Below are 19,840 nucleotides of genomic sequence, written 5' to 3' on the forward strand. Positions count from 1 at the left end.
ACTCACACCTTCTTGTCAACTGTTGGAAATGGGCCATCCTGATGATTACTACAAAAGGTTGTTTTTCTCCTGCTGATAATAGCTCACCTTAACTGATCACTCTCATTATAGTGGGTATGGCAATACCCATTTTTTCATGTTCTCTGTGTAGATTATATATATCTTCCTACTGTATTTCCACTGCATGCATCCGATGAAGTGGGTTTTAGCCCACAAAAGCTTATGCTCAAATAAATTTGTTAATCTCTAAGGTGCCACAAGTACTCCTCGTTCTTTTCACTATGAAACAAATGACATTTTGGTATATTTACCAATAATCTCTCTCATTTACTACAATAGACAAGCCAGCACTACTACATGCAGCAGCTCACACTCTTGTGCCTGGGAAGGAGGCATAGGTGCTGACTTCTGCTGGTGCTGGTGGGTTTTCGACCCTCCCCTCCGGCCCCACCCCGACTCCACTGCTGCCCCACCCGCATTCCAACCCCTTCTCCAAAGTCTCCACCCCAACTCCGCCCTGTCCCTTTTCCAACCCCTTGTCCAAATCCCCACCCCGGCCCTGCCTCTTCCCTGACTCCTTCCCTGAGTGCATCACATTTCCGCTGCTCCCCCTTCCCTCCTGGAGCTTGTTATGCCACGAAACAGTCGTTTTGTGGCGGCAAGCGCTGGAAAGTAGGCGGAGAAGCGGGGATGGGGCGCGCTCAGGGAGGAGGCGGAGGTGAGGTTGGGGGGGGTAAGGAGGGGAGCTTGGCTGCTTGTGGGTGAAGAGCACCCACTAATTTTTCCCCATGGGTGCTCCAGCCCCAGAGCACCCACGGAGTCGGCACCTATGGAAGGAGGGAAACAATTTAAAAATAGGAATTTGTTCATTTTAAAAATTAAGCAGGCTCTTTGGAAATTATTTCCACAAACTTGAAGAATAATATGACATCCAGATATCTCCTTTTTATGTTCATCTATTTTATTAAGTAAACATGTAATAGAACTGTAGCCTGCAGCTCTTACTTACATGTGAAGTCCTATTGACTTTAATGAGACTTTACTCATGTGAGTAAAGACTGCAGGACCAGTGCTACTGTGCACTCACCACACTCCAAAATTTTCAAATGTAGGCACCTAAACCCATATGTACACATGTAACACTAGAAATCTGATTTTCAAAAGATGCCAAGTACACACAACTCCCATTGAAGTTGATGGAGCTGCAAAGGCTCAGAACATATGCAAATCAGGTCTCTCATTTAGGTGATTAAATATTGAATGGGGTGCCTAACTTTAGGAAATCAAGTCTGAAATGTGTATCTTCACATTTTTTATCAAATGACACAGACAAGACAAGGATTAAAGAATCAAAGTTATAAGGTTATTAGGAATGAGCATCTGAACAGGGTAGATTAACAACGGTTTCAATGTAAGCTGAGGCTGGAATGATTCCTATTGCTTTAAATGGGCTTTGCTTCAGACTCTAGATTATTATTTGCTGTACATTGAGATTCAAATGACATGATCTTGCCGCTTTAGAAATCAATGGTAAGATTCCCCGTATCTTCATTAGGATCAGATTCCAGACTCAAAATTATTCAGAAAGGTAGGACCATTTTACACACTTTTCAAATACATTCTTTTATGCCTGCAGAAATCTTTTCATATTTGACTTCTAGGCAAATAGTGCTTAGTTTTAACTCATCAAGAGAGAGTTTCAATTCTGTGATACCCTAGCTACAAAACTTTTAATAGATTAGACTTTTAAAAAATCCTGATCTTGGTAGAGCTGGCACATACCACCATCTCTGTGGTTTGCTTTTGATAATGTTACATGGGTCCAAGTATTTCTATGCAACATTAAAATAGATGGACTGGTTGATTACTGTTCACATTTTCCTGATATTATATTACTATAGCCATAGTGCCACTTTGCTTTGTGATAAATCTGGTTTTGGATCTGCTTCCCAAACACATTCAACACCCACACACCTATATTCTCTAGTCTTGAAAACTTTATAAAATTTAGATACCAAAAGGTCTAAAATCAAAAAGTTGTCCATAAACCTTCAGAGGCTCCTAATTCCTGGGTTAAGCGGGGATATGGATTTCTTATTTTACAAACTTCTCTGAAGAACACCAAGCACTCAAAGTAGATCAGCTCACTTCATGCCTGATTCTGGGAACACTTCAACACATGCTTCAGTTCATACTTGATCCAGTGGATTCAGGTGTGTAAAGTTAAGCATGTGCACAAGTGTTTGCAGAATTGGAGCCTTATGCATATCATTAACTAGAACCCTGTAGGCGATGCAGAGAAGGTGTGCTGCATAGAGGGATGATACAGAGGAGGAGTTACTTCATATGAGGGCTAATGGGTCATAATAAAAAGCAGTTTTGCGAAAGAATGGTTTCTTTCTTCAGGTGCTGCTGCTGAAAGGTGAGGAGAGAGAATTTGGGGCTGTGAAGGAGAAGAGATTTTTACATCCCAGGGATCACCAAAGCAAAGGTATGATTGCTTGCTGACCTAGGCTGGGATGGAGCTCCTGTGATGGCTGAGGTATTTTTTATGAAAGGCTCAGTGTACTCATGTGAGTAAAGTTCATGAGTATAAGAGTGTGCAGGATCAGGGCCTTATCTTGCTGCTGAGCACAATGTGATCACCAAAAAGCTTTCTGATTAATTATGCTCTACCAGATATTCCATCCTCTCACATTGCTTCTAAATACTGCTATTAAGAACCATCCCAGGAGCTTGCCATGCCCACAGTTCACCTTGAAATCAAAATGCTCATAGCAGAGGTGACACTTCTCAAGGCAGACTTAAGAAAATGATGATTGATAATCTCACCAGCTTTTTGAGGTGGGGGGCCCCCTACAGCAGCATGATTACAGTAACACAAAGGATTTTCTGTTGATCATATGCCAGGAGAAATTATACACAGACTGAAGTTAAATGAGTGGAACGGAGACCAAAAGCGTCTGAGACAATGAAAACTTACAAAGAAAACAGGAAATAGCTAAGACTACAACCTGTCTCCATGCCAAAATGCTCTCCCTTCCACCCCATTTGGGCTATAAATAAAATCTTAGTTTACTAGCACATTTATTTATTCCTAAATGATCTCAAATGAAGGTTTCAGCTATACATGTAAAGCGGTATGGAAATGCAGCCACCTCTGGGGTAGAGGGTGTCAACCAACCATTATTATTACTTATTTGTTTTGTGCTAGTGTCTCGGAGTCCCAGTCATTGAGCAGGTCCTCATTGTGCTAGGTGCTGTATAAACACAGAACAAAAAGATTGTCCCCACCCTAAAAAGGTGACACTCTAACCAGTATATGGGGCACTGCACAAGAGGGAGAGGGAGCAAAATGTTTGGCCAGAGACACTAGGGCAAACCCCTACTTCTATGAAAAGTGCCAGAGGATCTCTAATGGGCACAGAGGCAGTTGGGATCTTGCTTCAAAAGGTCTCATCCAAATGACTCCCACACAGTAAATTTCATAGAATGCCTTTTATCTACCTTCAGAAAAATGAAGGGCTGAAAGGGCCTTTTCAAGAACTGACCCTGTGGAATTAGTAGGAATGAATAAAGAGATCCTAAAGTACACCTATAGGGAAATAATCTAAACCCCAGCGCAGAGAGCCAGTACAAAGCATACATGTAACTCACAAGTCAATGTGTGTTCAGGAACCCCCTTATGGGTATGGATATGGGTCCATTACAGCTCTCACCTTGATAGCCAGGCTCTTAGATGATACTGTAAAGACTCGTGCTTTTAGCTCTGGGGTTTCCCCAGTTCATTCCCTGGTGTGTCAGTCAAGATGGTGACCATCACACAAGTCACAGACTTGTTTCCTCTGTGGATCAGGCATAGATGAGGGGACACAGTGGCCAGTGTGTTATATATGCAACTTTTAAATCCCACTAAGCCCTATTTTCATGGCTTATGTAGTGCATCGACTGTGCTGGCCCACTGCTCAGGGTTGAATTTCAAACAGTTAATAAAATGAACAACAGAGGTGATCAGATCACGTTAGAGAAAATGTAAATCAGAGGGGAATGTTTGAAATGTGTTTATTGATATGTGGCTCTATCTAATGTCATGAATGCAAAGGAACTTTCTAAGACAACCTTTAGAGGTCTAAAAGTAATATGAGTGCCATCACTTATGAAAGGAAGAGAACAACTATGCAAAATGCTGTAGACAAAAACGGGAAAGTTCCCTAAGAATCAAATCGACAAGTCTTGGCCATCAAAGAGAAATTTGGAGCTAGTGACAATCTCCCAAATATTGATTGATGCTATTATGGCAGCACAGTAACAAGGAAATTTTAAAGCAGATGAGTGACAGCTTTTTTCCATTTTTTCCATGAAGTATATGCCAGGGAAGTGTCAGCTGAGGCATCTGGGGACTTCTGAAGGACAAACTGTGTGGAGGTTTTAGCCATAATCTGTCAAAGCTAGAGAAATCCTGTTTTAGCTGCACCAAGAAAACAAGTGACTGAAACATCACCTGACACAGCAGGCTCTAGCTCAGTGGAACTTTGTTTTACTTCAGGCTTGAGTGACCAGAAAGCTGTGGGAGGGAGAATATGAGAGGTGGTGTTATAACCTCCTGTCTATTGAGTGGTACAAAATCCTTCCTGTAACCTGGAGGCAGGGGGGGCCCCTGCACAAATGGACAGCAGCCATTACTGTAGGCAAACGGTGGTGACCTTCTGTGACCTCTGCCCCATGTGGCATGTTTGGTGAGTTAATTAATGCAGTTTGTAAATAGACTGGCACTGCCCTGCTACTCCACTGATCGCCCCTCAAAATCCATTTCATGCTCCCATAGGCTATGTCTACACTTGCCACTGTACATGTGTGGTGTTGTGCCACAGCCCCCCCTTTGTCCACATCTGAAGACCTGAAGCATGGTCCTGAAGGAGAGTGCACAGCATGAAAGTTAGCACACATGAGAGGTGTGGGACTGTGCAAACCCCTGCTGTGGCACGGCCCCATACCCGTTCTTGTCCCATCCATGCTGCACTGTAGACGTACCAGCTCCAAGGCATCAATAGCTCTTCAGGGCTATTCCTACAATGCACTGATCCCTTTGCTGGTGGTAAGGTCCCTGATGCTCACTTGCCAGAGGTACTAGTGACCTATGCTTGAGTGACTTAAGGTCAGTTTTCCTGTGAACATTATTGATCAGCACAGACAATCACAGATCAACTTTCAAGAGCTGTCCCCTGGTCTCTAGAGCCCACCTTGGTTCTGATCATTGTGTGGTCAGAGTACACCATCCTCCATGACTTTGCCTGGAACAGCAGGAAGATTCATCTGTTCTGGGAGATTTCACGGTGGCTGGAAGAGGCTGGCATTCACCGGACTCTATCCCAGTGCTGGGAGTACATGAAGTACCTTAGTGTTTGAAACCAGAGAATAAAGGACTCCAACACTCATTCCAGAAATGGATCTAGCACTTGCACATCCTAAGGACTGGGTGCTCTCCAAGGCTGAGAATACAGATCTTGAAGTGATTCATGCCCCTCATCAACCTTGCTGGCCTCATCGTATGACGGGACGTGATGAGGGGCAGGATGAGGAGGCAGTGGGGACCTCAGAGGAAGCCCTGGGAGACCCAGAGAAAGAGGACCATGTGATTCTGGACCTTCACCCGGCAGACCTGGTTGAGGAAGCCAGGAGGAACCTGAGCCATGACAGAAACTGGAATAAAAGGCTTGTAAATTATCATACACCCTCCCACTACACACGGCTTCCTGGAAATATCCCCTCTTGTGCCAGTAATACATGCCTGAAGTTACAGTTCACTTCACTTCTATGTGCACCTTGCTTTCAGAGTATGATCAATGTGATATTTTCTGCATGTTTGGGATGGGTCAACAGGAGTACAGCACATGACTGTGATTTCTGTACCAATGTGGGGCCAAAGAAATCCAATGAATTTTGTCCCTCCCATACCCTCTTCTTTTCCAGCCATCAATTTCCTAATGTAAAGAATCCTGGGTGTTTTGTTTTGTTTGTTTGTTTGTTTTGGCTTTTTTTTTTTAAATAAACAGTGAACTAAGTTGTGAAACAAAAGATGCTGTCTGAAGGACCAGAATAGAAAACAGAAGAGAAGTTACCTGAAATGTCTTTATGGCTCTGTTAAGGACTTAAGTGACAATACAGACAAAGGAAACAAAAGTAAATTAACAGTGAAGATCGCTGGCACTGAACCGTGCATTTAAGACTCCTCTTTCCCCGTCAGAAAGTCACCACTTGTAACCATGGCAATACTCATGTACACCATCTGGTAAGTGCTGTGAACAAAGTCAGAAAACATTTTGAAGAAGGAACATGTGAAGTCCGTCCCAAAACTTCACAGAACTGGTTTTAAATTACTTCAACAATGCCTAAGTGATCTCCATAAAGCAACCCCAAGCAGATCTGTTTACTTGTATTAAAACCAGTGTTCAATGATGGCATTAAAGTGCATATACGCTCTCTGCAGCACAAAACCACAGCCAAAGGTGTTAACACTGAGGGCCCTCACCCGATACTCTGCTTTAGGTTGGTACGTTAGTGTCAGCTGCTGGGGATTGAGACCCACTGAGATAATTTGCAACACAAGTATGTGGCAATGCTCTAGTGAACTTTTTCAACAGCACCCTAGTGTCACAATAGTGTCCCTCAGTACAGTCCCAAGTCACCTTCTGGTCCATGCTGATCCACAGTGTGCGAGCAAATAGCTTCATGAATGTCCCTTGCCTGCCAGGAACTAAAAGCAGTGTGCACATGGGTGGGATGTGGCTGCCTGAACAGGCTCTTGAAAACTAGATCTGTCCTATGTCCACTTGCGCTGGAAGTATTTCCCCATTAGTCTCACCTAGGTTGTGCAAGGCACCGCACACCACAGTGACGTGAACTGTGACAGCTACACTGGTATCCACAGGAGTCCGCAGGCATAGCCAATGAGCTTTCAGATAGCAAAGGCACACTCCCCCATCATTCTGCAGCTACTCAGGCAGTAGCTGAATTCCCTTTTTCTTGGCTTTGGTGATGTTGGGGGTATGGCTTCATGAGCCACATTAGGAGTGAATAGGTGAGGTCCCCTGAAATATGTCAGCACAAATACATTATACAAAATCACATCCTTTCTGTGGGGAATAAAGTCCCTTCTTCCCCCGGCAGTGCAATCTCTGCACCCTAGCGTCATGGACCTTTTCCGTATGTCCAGGGTTGGTGTTCAGGAGCTAACCCTCTTTGGTCCACTAAGCCTTCGAGAATGAGTGAATAGTAACCTTTTCATTTCATGTACCAACTTGTCCCTTTCAGTGACCAAGGTATTGTGATGCATGTTCCATCAATGGCCTCTGCACAGTTTGGCAACCCCACCCTCTGAAATCATCCTGCCGTTTCAGGGATTTTTGGTTATGGCAACCACCCATTACAGTACTGCTAGTGTGGCAAAGATGTACAAACACCTTCCCAACACTGAACTGGTTGGCAATTGACCAAGAGACAAATAGCCACCCACTTCTGTGCTGGTATGGATTTGCAAAAAAATAAGTGGTCTGGTGCTAGAGGTTTGGTGCAAACTACTCGCACAACTCCATGAAGGTCTGCTTCCTCATTCTGAAGCCACTGGTCATCACCTCAAGACAATGTGGTCCCACCGCACCATGTCACTTCTCCATGTCCAGCCATGAGCATACCATTGTGATCCCAGCATTCAACACATCTGTTCTATGGGATCCAAGTGAATTTTTATTTGTCCTGTTGGTCTTCCATCTTTGAGCATCTGAAATACTTCTGGTCCCATTCCATCCAGTCCCTGGTACTGCGCCGCATGAACATTTGTCCTGCGAGCAGGAGCAGAACCACATCATCATGAACTTGCACCATTTCTTCAATGCAGTTTGGCAAGCTGCTGTCGCCAAATGTGTGAAGGCAGTGCACCGTACCAGTGACGTGCAACAAGGTGGGGCCCGGAGTATCTCCTGTGACACACAGGACTCTGGGATACTGAATCTGAAATACTAGCACTGCCACTGCATACTGAAAAGGGGTAGTGTGGATATAGGTAAATGCCTGTGCATATTGAAAATGGCATGCCCAGTCGGCATGAGTACAGGGTCTATGTGCAGCAGTTCATGGCTAAGTACCCAGGAAAGTGCACAAGGGTAGATATAGCCATAAAGAGAGTCAATGTGGAGCTTGTCTTTGTGGCATGTAGGGGACTACAGAGTTCCCCTATGCAGTCTCTGCTACTCCTCCCGCTATGCAGCAGAACCACTACAGTTTTGGGGTTTTGCTGTAGCTGTAGAGGGGCTGGGAGAATTTGCTGAGATTTAATGCCGGAGATGCACATTTCATAGAATCATAGAATCATAGAATATCAGGGTTGGAAGGGACCCCAGAAGGTCATCTAGTCCAACCCCCTGCTCAAAGCAGGACCAAGTCCCAGTTAAATCATCCCAGCCAGGGCTTTGTCAAGCCTGACCTTAAAAACCTCTAAGGAAGGAGATTCTACCACCTCCCTAGGTAACGCATTCCAGTGTTTCACCACCCTCTTAGTGAAAAAGTTTTTCCTAATATCCAATCTAAACCTCCCCCATTGCAACTTGAGACCATTACTCCTCGTTCTGTCATCTGCTACCATTGAGAACAGTCTAGAGCCATCCTCTTTGAAACCCCCTTTCAGGTAGTTGAAAGCAGCTATCAAATCCCCCCTCATTCTTCTCTTCTGCAGACTAAAAGCAAGATTTAAAGCAAGCACTGCTGTTGTTTCTTGAGTATCTGCTCTATTTGCTTTAAAGAACACAAAACAGACTTGAACACAAAGGGGATGCCACCCTCAGTTTAGTTTAGGCCCAAACATTTAAGAAAATGTTTTGTGGCTGTCTTTTTAATTTCAGTAAAACTCAGCTTTTATAACAGCACTGAGCTACTCCAGGATGAGCAAAGAGAATCTGACTGTAAACAAAGATCTGATGCGTCCAGCCCCATTGTGCCAGATGAGTGCAATGCAAACAGTACATCAACAGCAAAATTGGTGAAAAGTTACTGAAATGCTTAAAAATATTTGTTTTAATCATCTGAAGTGTTAGCAGTAACATGGATGTTAATATTTTCTAGCTATATGTGGTCAGATCCTTAGCTGCTGTAAATTGGCATAGCTTCATTGATTCCAGTTAAGTCAATGGAGCTGTGCTAATTTACACTAGCTAAGGATTTGATCAATGATTTTCCATTTGACAGTATTAAAGAACATGTGATGTTCTCTAAGGCTTGGATAATCTGCTCAGAGTAGCATCCATTGTTCTTCTTCATAAAGCTCTTATCATCCATTCACACAAGAAAAGCAGTTTCAACTTGATGTTCATGACAGCCTGTTTCAAATGCCAGTTCTGTTGGATTTTGAGAAACCTCACGATGCAAGAATTCCCCATAAAGAATGAAGAAGCTAAGGCTGTGAATCACCCTAAACACACATGATTAGTTATGGGTAAATTTCTGAAAATGTCACAGTACTGTATAGTATGACTAAAGCTGTTAACCCAGCAGCAATGGAAAGTCTCCCTACCTCTTGAGCTTATGGTAATTATCACCAAGGGTATGAATACTGCGTGACTGGAATAAGTCACATTAATCAAGTACAGCCATGGTTAATATTGCCCTTGCTACATGTAACAATGCTGGATTGTCAGAAAAAGATTGTTGAAAGCACCTGTCAAAACACTAAAAGAAAAGGAGTACTTGTGGCACCTTAGAGACTAACAAATTTATTAGAGCATAAGCTTTCGTGAGCTACAGCTCACTTCATCGGATGCATCCGATGAAGTGAGCTGTAGCTCACGAAGGCTTATGCTCTAATAAATTTGTTAGTCTCTAAGGTGCCACAAGTACTCCTTTTCTTTTAGCGAATACAGCCTAACACGGCTGCTACTCTGAAACCTGTCAAAACACTGTTATTGTTAAACCTGTGTAATTCGTTAATACCTGGTGGTCTTTGGTAATTGTGATTATTTAATTTTGGGTGCTTTTACTATTACATCTACTGCTGAAGTGATCAATATAGCAAAGACATTCAGCCCTAGAGAGCCACTAGACTCCCCTCTGATTTTCCTAGGGTTAGGAAACAGACATGAACCACATGATCTCTGCTGCTGTAAAAATCCTCACTCCATTGACAGTGAATAGTTTATTGGCTTCACATCAAAAGAAAGAGATGAGATTGACGTGTGTTCTCCCTACCATAATCCATTTGACATATGGACACCTGTGCCCTCAGATATATAATAATAACATTGTGTAAACTGTCCAGCACTAACCAAAATATGCATTGTTACAGCTAATTAATGGCCTGCCCACATGTTCCACTGGTGCTCACCAGTGCTCACAGGTCTTTCTGGGTGTTCTAATGGCCCTCATTTCTCATGCTTTGTGGCCATAGTGGATAATAAGCTGAGGTCAGGAAGAAATTTCCCCTCTGTGGTATAATATTGGGCAACTGGGAGCACTATGGGAGTCTTACTCAGCCACTTCAGAGAAGAGTCCTTTATGTTTCTGGATGTTCCAATATTCTCTCCAGTGCTCCCAAGCTTCCTGTTGTATAAGAACTATAACATGGTTGGGTGTCTAACTGATGGGAAACTCTGAGATAGGCGAGTGAAACAAGATCAGAGCGTGTTGATAAGTTGATTTTCTATTTATGACCCTAAACTCCTCTGAGTTCATCTTTGAGTTAATCATCTGGCAGTGTTATTTCATTCTGTTGTTAAGACCTGAACTGTCATAAGAGGCTGAAAGCTTATGTGATGAAGGCAAGATGATCCTTTATGAGGAAATGTAATGAATAGTCATGTGTCATGTTGTTGCACAGGAAGGAGATATATGCAATTTTTACACAGGGTAGACACCTTGAAACTGATAACCTTGAAGTGACAGTCAGCACTACTGCCAGGGGTAGTGAGACATTCAATGTTAACTCTTTAAGTGCCTTATAGCAGGGGTTCTCAACTCTTTTCTTTCTGAGCCTCTGCTTCATGTCATCTTCCCCCCCCCCACCAACATGCTATTAAAAACTCCATGGCCCACCTGTGTCACAACAACTGGTTTTCTGCCTCAAAAAGCCAGGGCCGGCGTTAGGGAGTAGCAAGCAGGGCAATTGCCTAGGGCCCCACATCACAGGGGCCCCTGTGAAGCTAAATTGCTCAGGCTTCAGCTGCAGCTCTTGGTGCGGGGGTCAGAGTCCCAGGCTTCAGCCCCATGAAGTGGGGCTTCAGTTTTCTACCCTGGGCCCCAGAAAGTCTAATGCTGGCCATGCTTAGAGGACCCCATGAGACCTGCTCACGGCCCCCCAGGGGGCCCCAGACCCCCGGTTGAGAACCACTGCCTTATAGCACATTCTGCATATAATGTGAATGATGATAAAATTACTACAATTCTGCTGATTTATTCCAAATTAGAATTCAGATCAGTCCTGACAATTACGCTAAAGTACACCGTTGGTTAGCTGGTGGAATTTATTATATGAAAAAACTATAAAGCTGAAGTTTCAAGTCCGATAAGTGAGAGAGAGAGAGAGAGAGAGAGTGTGTGAGAGAGAGAGAACGAGAACGTGCAGGAATGGAGCACTAATATAAACCTCTTTGATTTTACTTCTGGCCACCTAGCAGAAGATATTTCAAAGCAATAAATGACATATGGGTGGAGAAGTAATGATATACCATCAAAATCGGTATCTATGTCGAACTCACTACACGGAGCTGGGAACATTAATGCCAATGAATCTGGGATGGGAGAGTAAGGGTTGGCCAGGCTATACTAGTTGTCCACTTACCATCCTCTAGAACCACAGTGGGATCTTTATCTTTCACCTGAATGACTAAGAGGCTAGACTAAGAACAGGAATGGTATTTTTGGCAGCTTCCAGGAAAATATTTTTCTTGACAATAATAGCTCAAGGAATTATGGTTCAGCTAGTAATAATCACTGTTGATTACAGCTTTTGTCAATTAGTTTAGTGCCAATAAATAATAGTGTAGAACTTTAAAATGTGTTTTTATTGAAATGAACAATTAAAACCCATTTTGATCAATTATGACTCTTCAGTTGCTTAGTATACATGAAAAAGTTGGCACCCTTAATTTCATCTGTGACACAGAACTGTGAGTAGAATGGCCCTCAAAGGAAACAGATAGGAGAAAATGACACTCTCTGCTTGTTTGAGGATAACAGTATTAGGAATGAATGATCAAACTTGTATTGCACAAAGTAATTTAAAGTTCCCATTTAATATTATTCCCAGTTTTCATTTGGATCTGTCTAGTTTATGGCATGGTAAAATTTCCCCTCACCTTCTGTTGAGCCTGCTACTCTGACTCTAGAAGTATCAAAGCTTGCTTGATAACAGGAAAAACTAAAGCAAACAAAATACAAACTTTGGCCCTGTAATGCAATCAGCTATTTGGCACATAACTCACTTTTTGGTAATAATTACAAAATGGAAGCGTGTTACACAGGTTCATTATGTATCATGTGAGACTATGGTCTCCTGCCATTTGGAGAAGATGCTGCGACATTTGGACAACTTGGCAGTAATGTGATCTGAGAAGCTGAGGTGGGGGAGGAGGTCTTACATGTGGCAAAGTAGCCTTGGAAGACTCAAAAAAGGAGCAGAACTGACAAAACTAAAGACTCTGATATGGTTGTGTTCTATTTTCAACCATGATCAAACACAAAGTAAAAGAAACTTCATCCTTTAGGGCTGACAAAGAGCAGCCATTGCTTAGGCACCAGCTATAGTTCAGATTCCCCGCCACCTCCATCTCCACCGCCACTACCTCCTCTGTGCACATTCTTGTATCCCTGGACTTTCTGCCCTAAGGACTTGTCTTCACTAGAAAATTGTGTCAAGTTAGAGCACAACTTTGAGGAATTAACCAGCACAATGCTGACCACAACTCTGCAGTCAGTGTAGATGGGTACATGTCCTGTTCAACAACCTATTAGCTGATTAACCACAGCCAGGGTGAGTAAAGGCCCTACAGTCCAAACCAACAGGGCTATACATGGAATAAGGTGCTGCTCAATGTGAGTAAAGGTGGCAGAAACTAGCCCAAATGCCTTGATCCAGCAAAGCACTTAAGTGGGTGCTTTAAAAAATGAGAATAGTCACTAGGTTCTTTAACCCCTTGTGCACACACTGCACCTGCAGTGCCCTGGGAGGCTTTGTGTATCAGCAGAGAACCCAGCTCCTGATCATCAACTAGACTTAAACTTTGAATTGCAAAACGTTTAAAGTAAGACTTGAGCACACCCACTGTTCACAAGGTTAATATCAGGACTCTGAAATCTCTTCGCCTCCCAAACCATTGGAACTGCAATTTCAAAACCCGGAAAAGGAGATACACTGGCCCTGAATGTAAACAGACCCTATCACAATCCTTGGGGATCACATATTGTTCTAACTCCCAAGCTAGATGGGTCTATTGGCCTCCATACAAACTATCAGAGGCTTAACACCTTAACAGTATCCAAAGCTTACCCCATGCCTAGGAAAAGATAAAATTTTGGACAGACTTTAGTCAAGCAAATGGGTCTCAGTACCTAGCTACCATTAACCTGCCCAAAGGGTATTGGCAATTACTGCTAGATCCCGAGACTCAATTAAAGTTAGGCCCTAGTCTGTTTTGCGTTACCTTTCATATTAAGCATGTGCTGACAGCCTTTCAGCATTCAGGAGATCAGCTCTTACTGGAGTTAAATGAGTTTGCCTGAGTGTATTGATACTACTACACTCTATGCAGCCAAACTAGGGCACTACTCATATGGGAAGGGCAATGCTCTATAAACTACTAATTACCAGGCTGACAGTGAAATGGCCATTTGAGCTAACACATGAATCTTAGATATATAGCAACAGGACAATGCACGTTACCTTGCAGAGCACAGCTGAAAGCTGCCTTTTCTTGGATCATGTGTCAGTGTGGGCTAAAAGTATGGCATTGAAGTGGGAGTTAGGAGACCTAACTATTCCCAGCTGAGCCACCAACCTGCTGGGTGACCATGGACAATTCACCTCCCATGGCTGTGTCTGTTTCTCCTGTGCCAGTCTTGTCTACTTAGATTGTAAGCTCTATGGGGCAGGAATTGTCTCCCACTTTTGTATTTATTGCAGCGTCTAGAACAATAGGGTCCTGATCTTGGATGGGCTTTTAAGCACTACTGTAACATAATTGCAAACAAAATATCAGGCCACACGCATGTGATCTCGGCTATAAGGGAAGGGCAAAGAGAGTCTGTTAAAAAGAATATGCTACATAGTACCCAAATGGACAACTACATAGTACTCTTGGACTCCATTGGGGAATATCTGTATTATATATAGTTAAAACACTGAACGTCCACTTTAAAAAAAAATCAGTGACAATAGATTCCTGGTTACACAAGAAAAGTATGCTGTGTTCCAAATGTTTGTAAATTCTCTTTTGTACCACAAAACACCCATGGGTAGATTAAGGCAACCCAGAATGACAAGCACAGGCCCAAATGGCCTGCTCCTTCAGTCCCATACCAGCAGAAGGTAAACCAGTGGCAGCAGTCTGCTCCCCCCAACAGCAGCAGGAGCAATAGCAAGGCCTCCCTTGCTCAGAATACTGATAAGAGGACACCACCAGAGCTGTGCCAGGTTGGTGCTTCCCAGAGCAGCATGAAGGGGCTCTTATTTCAGCTAGGGGCCTGGTTTTGGATCTGGTGGTGCTCCTGGGGCCAGGTAATTTCCTCCCTGACACTAGAGGCTACTCTTCCTCTCTGCGGGAGGCTTTTAAGGACTCAAGCCACCATCACTGCATTAGATTATGCTCAATTCATATTTGTTTCCAAACTTTTCTAATGAACCATCACGGTAAAAATATACTTAAAAAAACCCCCCCAAAAATGTGGATTCGGAGGTATTGACATTACTGAGGAAGTCAGGGTCCTGGCAACACCTGATGAGTGCACGTGAGTTAGTGGGGTATTTGCATATGCACATATCTGTGTGTGGCAAAGCCAAATCACATACATGCATTGGGTGTTTTGCACACGCACACAAGAGAATTTTAAAACATTTGTGCCAATACCTTATAACTGATGTAACAGGGGAGACTGTCAAGTCTGTGATAGGTTTCAGAGTAGTAGCCATGTTAGTCTGTTTCAACAAAAACAACGAGGAGTCCTTGTGGCACCTTAGAGACTAACACATTTATTGCCGAAATAAATGTGTTAGTCTCTAAGGTGCCACAAGGACTCCTCGTTGTTTTTGTCAAATCTGTGAAATTCCATGCTGCACCAGGAAATTAGACTAGCCCCTTCCTCCTATGCGTTCGTTTAAGTGTAACAGAAATTTGCATACTGAAGCTTATATTGTAGTTCTCCGGTAAAGCATCTTTCTTAATGGCACTTCAGCATGTTTAAAGCTAATCTGTAGGTCTGCATCTTTCTATCTCTGCATTATGGTGTAGGTTCCCTCCTTCTTGTAAGCATAAGTGTATTAATTAGGCCCGCAAATATGTGCAAGTCTGGCTGTCAAGCTGTTACAAAATGCTTTGGCTGATCTTCCCAACAAAGGAATCATCTCATTGCCATCGTGTTTTATTCAATTAATGTTGAACAGAATACTTATTTCCATCATGCTAACACACACAAATCCATTTATTAATTAAATACATTTCTTGTATTTATATCTATCATGGAAGTATATTGGCTTATGAATGTTGCAAAACTACAGGACAGTAATTGTAAAATCCATTAACATTGTATTTTGGGTACATGTATTAACTCTAATTTTCAGTTGGAGCTGTGGGTGCTCAGTATCCCTGAAAATCTAGATGCCTCAAGTAGAGCACCCAGAAATGGAGTCACACAAAATTAGAAGCTACTTATTAAACCCCTTCTACTTCCTACATCATCTGTCACTGTTGATAACATGACTACTGTCCCTGTTACTCGGACCTATAATTTTGGGGGCATCTCTGAATCCTTCCTATCACTTGCTCAGCACATCCAGGCTGTGTCCAAATCTTGCTGCTGCTCCCTTCATAACCATTTGTAAAGTGCATCCATTGCTTTCTATCTATACAGCCAAAACTCTCATCCAGGCCCTCATCATCTCCCATCTTGACTATTGTCATAGTTTCCCCATTAGGGGTTTTTGATGCTAATGTCTTGCCCATTGGATATTACTGTTAGAAAAGCATCCAGAATAACATTCCCAATCGAGAGAGTTAAGATGCAGCAATAACTGCACCCAGAGAGTCATTACGGAGATTGCATTAGTTAATACACTCTCCTTTGTCTAGTGTTTAAAACTCTGAAGTTCCTTTCTGTTGCAAAGCAGTGGCACCAAAGGAAGGTAGACGCCAAGGTCCACCTGGTGTGATTATGTGGTCTTGGTATGTAGGGGGTGAAGAAGAAAAGGAGTCATAGTTTCAATTGTTGAGACTTGTGGAAGACCTTGGGGAGAGAGAGACACACACAAGACAGCTATTTATGAAGCAGGACAGAGGTGCCTTGCCTAAAGTTTCTCCCAGAAGAAGTTCGTGTGTGTCATTTGTGACTACCGTTGTTCAAGGAAATGGGATTTGAGCACATTGTATAAATAAACAAATTGCGGTAAGACTTTGCACCCTGTTCCATTGGGGGAAATAACCTGCAAGGCCCCAAATTTTGCTATTGTTTGGCAAAAGGAAAACATTAGTATACTATGCTCCTCTTTGGCCTCCTTAACACCCACATCAGTCTTTCAGTGAATAAAAAGCAGCTGCTAACATCACCTTCCTTGCCTGTTGCTCTGACCATGTCCCCTATCCTACTTTGAATCTCTCCACTGGCTCTCTCCACCCTGCATCAAGTTCAAGCTTCTCGTCCTCATGTTAAAGGCACTTCACAACTCCTATCCTCTGCTTGCCCACTCTTATCATGTTGCTCCGCATCTCCATTCTGCCAGTGCTTCCAGCCTCATCCCTTTGTCCGTCAGCTTCTCACATAAGTGTCTCCATGACTCCTTCATTCTGCCCTTATGTGTGGATAGTGGGCACTTACTTTACGCTTTATATCTGACTAGCCATTTTAGACTGTAAGACCCTCAGGACACAGCCCAAGTCTTCGAAGGTGTCTGCAACCAGCACAATGGGACCCTGATCATGCTAGGGTACTATTCCAATAATAATAATAATTAATAAATTAATGACTGTGTAAGCACCCAAACCATCATTTCATGTGATAGTCACAAGTTTCAAGCCACCTACAGGCATATCTACAAACAACAAAATGAAGTCAATTTAATATTCTTTGGCTGTGGCTAAAGTCAGAGAAGCACAATCACTAGTGTATTTTATTTTTATTAATGAAATAAAATTAGTCTTTTAGAAAACTTTTCCGTAAGGACTTGATACCTTAAGGGCCCAAGCATTAGCTGGTATAATTTGCTCAGCTTCATTGAAGAGGATCTGTTCCTATTGCTCTCTTGATGATCCAGGGTCAGATTCACCCTGACTGGTGCTGGAGATGCTGTTTGCACTTCCCCCTCTCATTGAGGACTGCAGCACCCCAGAAAAGATTCACTCCCAGAGGAATCATAGAATCATAGAAGAAGATTAGGGTTGGAAGGGACCTCAGGAGCTCATCTAGTCCAACCCCCTGCTCAAAGCAGGACCAGGACCAACACCAACTAAATCATCCCAGCCAGGGCTTTGTCAAGCTGGGCCTTAAAAACCTCTAAGGATGGAGATTCCACCACCTCTTTAGGTAACCCATTCCAGTGCTTCATCACCCTCATAGTGAAATAGTGTTTTCTAATATCCAACCTAGACCTCCCGCACAGCAACTTGAGACCATTTCTCCTTGTTCTGTCATCTGCCACCACTGAGACAGCTGAGCTCCATACTCTTTGGACCCCCCCCCCTTCAGGTTGAAGGCTGCTATCAAATCCATCCTCACTCTTTTCTTTTGCAGACTAAACAAGCCCAGTTCCCTCAGCCTATCCTCGTAAGTCATGTGCCCCAAACACCTGATCATTTTCATTGCCCTCCGCAGGATTCTCTCCAATTTGTCCCCATCCTTTCTGTAGTGGGGGGCCCAAAACTGGATGCAGTACTCCAGATGTGGCCTCACCAGTGCCGAATAGAAGGGAATAATCATTTCCCTCAATTGTGGGAATCCCGGTGCATGGAATTCTTCCATCCTAAGTGCAGGACTCTGTACTTGTCCTTGTCCTGCACTTAGGATGGAAGAACCTCATCAGATTTGGTGAACTCATCAGATTTCTTTTGACCCAATCCTCCAATTTGTCTAGGTCACTCTGGACCCTATCCCTACCCTCCAGCGTATTTATCTCTCCCCCCAGCTTAGTGTGCAAGCAGTGTATCCATCATCTCCACCTTCTCTGGGGGTTCAAACAGTGGATAGAAGGTTTCATTTCTGCTGGGTGCTCCAGGATCTCTTCCAGCAAAGGCTCCATGAGAATGCTCTGCATCAGTGCATCCCCTAGTTGGCCAAGTCCCAACTCCAGTTAACACACCCATTTTGAGGGGGTGGCTTGGCGGCTTGCAGATCCTACAACAGAGGGAAGGTTGCAAGCATCTTGCAGATCCACAACCATTCCGTTGGTGGATTTGGGGCCCTGTGCCAAGATTTATACTGTCTTCTGCTGCCATAGACCCTCATGCAAATCTAGCTCTTAGTATTTAATTAAGAACAGTATTTGGAGCATCTGTTTGCAAAGACAGTAAGAGTATATTAGAATAGCAAAATAATAAGCACTTTGTAGCACATTGTGAGGACATGCATTTTATTATTCTGAGTTCTCTTGGAACAAAATCCCATATAAGAATATAGAAAATTAATTAGAAAAAGATTTAGAATATTGTTTCTGAATTATTTCTGAATCCTAACAATACACAACATGTAGTAGCTGTTTTAGAGCCACACTGCAATCTCACACAAAGAATATGTCTTGTTGCTGTATGATAAGCCTAAAATTAGAGCATTACTGTAGCTGGAGGCTTGGCTTCGGAAGTCAAGTCACTTAAACTAAAACAGAGAGTGGAAGGAATGATGCTAGGGTAATAAGGAATTTAAAAAAATAGCTTGAATTGTCCTTTTTCATCATCTTTTGCTTTGATTTTTCAAAATGGATGAAACTGTGGTTAGCCACAAGAATATAATTATTGAGCTCTCCAATTAATATAACACACATTGCACCCAGGCAAAGATGTTAAAGTCTCATAGAAATTAAATGAGGGTTACTTTAAATATATGAAATTGTAATACTATACTATAACATAGAAACTAGCTCTCTTAGGTCATCTAGTTTATCTCACTGATAATGCAAGATTATTGCTTCTGGGGGAGCAGTGTGGTATAGTGAAGAGGGAATCAAGAAACTAAATTTCTAATACCAGTTCTCCCATTAATGGGCTGTATGAGCTAGGATTTTCCCCTCCACCCTTGTCTGTTTAGATGATAAGCTCCTGCAAGCAGGGACTGTCTTTGACTAGGTGTTTGTACAGCATCCAACACAAAGCTGGGCCTTTAAGCACTAGAGCCCTATACATAATAATAATGCATACTATCTAGTACATTACCAATCTAGTTATAAAAGTCAAAAGTGACCAGGTTTCTATTACTTCCTTCTGGAGACTATGACACAGTCTAGTAGATCTCACAGAATTTTTCCTAATCTTCAGCCTAAATTTTCCCCTTCTTAATTTCCATTACATCTAAATTATACTCCTTTGTTCTAAATGTTTAGACTTTTAAAATATTGGTGGATGGTTTCATGTTCCCCTTATAATACCTACAGGTGAATGACTTCTGA

General features: G+C 42.8%; 1 long non-coding RNA gene across 2 annotated transcripts in view; it reads left to right on the plus strand.

The window, feature by feature from the left end:
• Positions 1 to 2,407: 2,407 nt before the first annotated feature.
• Positions 2,408 to 19,840, plus strand: part of LOC119852142 — a 36,942-nt gene continuing 19,509 nt past the window's right edge. For both annotated transcript variants that reach the window (XR_006279336.1, XR_006279338.1), the window contains exon 1: positions 2,408 to 2,491. This is a non-coding gene — a long non-coding RNA (uncharacterized LOC119852142). The remainder of the gene's footprint in view (positions 2,492 to 19,840) is intronic.

Source organism: Dermochelys coriacea, chromosome 2 (assembly GCF_009764565.3).
Source record: "Dermochelys coriacea isolate rDerCor1 chromosome 2, rDerCor1.pri.v4, whole genome shotgun sequence".
Lineage (NCBI taxonomy): Eukaryota > Metazoa > Chordata > Testudines > Dermochelyidae > Dermochelys > Dermochelys coriacea.